The 3657-nt window shown below is 39.5% G+C and overlaps 1 protein-coding gene and 1 pseudogene across 1 annotated transcript in view; both read left to right on the plus strand.

The window, feature by feature from the left end:
* The window catches only part of PDSS2 (prenyl (decaprenyl) diphosphate synthase, subunit 2), a 489995-nt gene that overhangs the window by 243787 nt on the left and 242551 nt on the right, over positions 1-3657 (plus strand). The gene's annotated exons all lie outside the window — the stretch shown is intronic.
* On the plus strand, positions 375-740 carry LOC102863558 (annotated as a pseudogene).

The following is a 3657-nucleotide window of genomic DNA, read 5'->3' on the forward strand; positions in this document are numbered from 1 at the left end:
AAGCTTTCTTGGCTTCTATGATTCCAAACATGTCAACTGCTGACATTTTTTTTTCTTTTGACCAGTGTCTCTTAAGTTTAGTTGTACTGTCTTCAAGGGAAGGTGACGTGTCCTGTAGAATTCCTGTGTAGAGTATGTTTTCCTTTCAGCGCAGCTTCCCGGCTTCCCTTCCGCCCAGGAGCACGTTCTCCCGCCGGTTTTTCTGTGTACCTGAAAGGTGCCTCTTTGCTGAAAGATGCCTCTTTGCTATTATCCAAGATACATAAAAAAAAACAAACCAAAAAAACTCAGATGTGGCGACCTGCATTTCAGAGGCCGAGCGGGGCAAGGTGGCGGGCGCCTGGTGGTGTGACCTCAGACTGTAGCCCTGTCAACGTGTTATGATGTCGTCTCGCACCAACCTGGCTGCTGGGATTCCCAGTAGTAAAGTGAAGTACTCAAGACTCTCCACAAATGATGGCTACGTTGACCTTCAGTTTAAGAAAAGCCCACCTAAGATCCCTTACAAAGCCATTGCCCTTTCCACTGTGCTGTTCTTGATCGGGGCCTTTCTCATCATCACCGGCTCCCTCCTGCTGGCAGGCTACATCAGCAAAGGGGGCGCAGACCAGGCCATTCCTGTGCTGATCGTGGGCATCCTAGTGTTTCTTCCAGGCTTCTACCACCTGTGCATCACCTACTATGCATCCAAAGGTTACCGGGGCTACTCCTATGATGACATCCCAGACTTTGATGACTAGCACCCACCGGGGGACGCAGGTGAAGCCGCACAGATGGGGCCCAGTATAGTTTAAGACACTGGGGCAGCAGCTCAAGCTCAGGGCTAAGGATTTCTGTAGTCAAAGATATTTAGCAAGATTGGGGCCAGATTATATGGGTCTATCCCAAAGCTGTCAACTGAGTTTCCAAGTAACTAAGTAGGACACACTTTATTATTCATCTCCTGGCTTTGGCAAATCTTCCAACAAGTTTTCTACAGGAATCTATATCAAGGAAAAATAGTGATGTTAATGTGAAGAGACTTGGAAGGTCTTCTGCAGTGGAAAGTGTTCTCCCCAACTTCCTTCGCATTGAAATGTTCTTTTAAACCGTCTTTAATGTCAGTTTGTTCTGTGGCAAATGGAAAAATGTATGCTTGTTTTTTAAAGGGGGAACACAAGATAAGCTTGTGGGATATTATATTCGTAAAAATCAAATAATGTCCCCACATCTGTTTGCTCCTTTCTTCACTCACATTTATTGAGAACAAGTGGGGATTTTTCAAACCCCAGAGCAGATTTTCAGAATGTAAACATGTATTTTGTTAACTACTCGTTCAGTTCTGATGTGCTTTCCAGAAGGTGGCTCAGCAGAGAAAAGAAGAAAAAAATTACCATGACCACGTGGGATTCATAATAGGTATGCAAGGATGGTTTAACATAAGAAAAACAATCAATGTAATTCATCACATTAACAAAACAAACAACAAGAGCCATATGATCCTATCTATTAATGCAGAAAGGCCTTTTACAAAATCCAGGACCCTTTCCTGTTTAAAACACTCAACAAAATAGGATTAGAGGGGGATTTCTTCATCAAAATAAAAAGTATATCCACAAACCTGAGAGCCAATGTTGTTCTCAATGGAGAGAGATTAAAAACATTCCCGTTTGAGAACAGGAACTAGGCAAGGATACCCACTATCACCTCTCCTATTCAATATTGTATTGGAAGTCTTAGCGATAGCAGTAAGTCAAGAGAAGGAAATAAGAGGTATCCAAAATGGCAAAGAGGAGGTAAAATTATCTCTTTATGAGGATGATATGATAGTATATTTAGAAAACCCTGAAGACTCAGCAAGAACTCTAGTAGACATAGTTGACCAATTCAGCAAAGTGGCAGGATACAAGATCAACATACAAAAATCAATTGGATTTTTCTACAGTGACAAAGAGAATACAGAACTGGAGCTATGAAAAACAGTACCCTTAACAATAGCTAATCACAAGATTAAATACTTGGGAGTAAATCTAACCAGAAGCACAAAAGATCTCAAAGAAAATTACAAAACATTATTATAAGAAACAAAAAGGGACCTGGCGAGATGGAAAAACAACCCTTTCTCATGGATAAGAAGATTCAATATTGTGAAAATGGCAATCCTACCAAAGACAGTCTTCACATTCAATGCAAACCCAATACAAATATCAATTCAGTTGTTCAACAAGATGGGAAAGGCAATCTCCAATTTCTTTTGGAATAGAAAGAGACTCCTAATAAGCAAAGCACTTCTTAAAAAGGAAAACAAGGTAGGAGGCATCCCACTCCCTGATTTCAAATTCTACCACACTGCCATGGTAGTCAAGACAGCATGATTCTGGTACAATGACAGATACATAGATCAATGGAATTGAATTGAGAATCTGGAAATCAGCACATCTACCTGTGGTCAATTGATTTTTCATAAGGAGATGAAATCAATTAAGTGGGGAAACAACAGCCTTTTTAACAAACAGTGCTGGCAAAATTGGAAAACTATCTGTAGAAAACTCACGCAAGATCCACACCTCACTCCATACACAAAAACCAACAGAAAGTGGATCATGGACCTAGGACTAAAACCAAGGACAATAAATTTCAGTAAAGAAAAGTGTGAAAGAATTCTAGAACTACTAATCCACAACAGTCTTCCAAGCATCCTGAAAAAAAAATCTACAACCAGGAAAGGATAAAATAGATGAACGGGACCTTCTCAGAATAAAATCACTTAGCACATTCAAAAACTTCTCCAGCAGGGTAAAAAGGGAAGGCACAATCTGGAGGAAAATATTTGGTAATGACATGTCAGATAAGGGACTTATATCTAGAATTTATAAAATACTCAAGCACCACAACAAGATAAAAGTAAATAACCCAGTTGCAAAATTGGCACAGGATATTGACACATCGTCGAAGAAGACATTTAGATGACTAACAAACACATGAAGAAGTGTTCAAAATCCCTAGCTCTAAGAGAGACATAAATAAAAACAACTGAGATATCCTCTCACCCCAGTGAGAATAGCAAAATTTAACAGAACAGCAAACAACAAATGTTGGTGAAGTTGTGGAGAAACTGGAACCCTTATTCACGTTGATGGGAGTGTAAAATGGTGCAATCACTATGGAAAGCAGTGTGGCACTTCCTCAAAAATTTGCAAGTAGAAATACCATTTGACCCAGCACTTCTACTACTGGAAGTATACCTTAAAGAGATCAGATCTACCACCCAAGCATATATATGCACACCCATGTGTATTGCTGCTTTTTTCAAAATAGCACAGAGATGGAAACAACCCAAGTGCCCATCAACAAACGAATGAGTAGAGTAGCTGTAGTATATTCACACAATGGAATATTATACAGCACTGAAAAACAAATAACTCATTAAATATTATACAAAATGGGTAACCATGTAGGACATTAAGCTGAGTGAAATATCTCAGTTACTAAAAGACAAATACTGCATAATGCCACTGTTATAGAACAGGACTGATAGGGTGTTATGGGGGAGACTAAGAAAAGAGGGGATATATAATGTACATTGCATTGAAATAGATGAGGGGGAGAACTGTATAAAAGGAATATATGGTTAGGTATTATTGGCATAGCAAGAGTCCAGAATAAGAGTTGCATAGT

The sequence above is a fragment of the Elephantulus edwardii genome, unplaced genomic scaffold (genome assembly GCF_000299155.1).
Source record: "Elephantulus edwardii isolate Elephantulus edwardi_28Jun2011 unplaced genomic scaffold, EleEdw1.0 scaffold00013, whole genome shotgun sequence".
Classification (NCBI taxonomy): domain Eukaryota; kingdom Metazoa; phylum Chordata; class Mammalia; order Macroscelidea; family Macroscelididae; genus Elephantulus; species Elephantulus edwardii.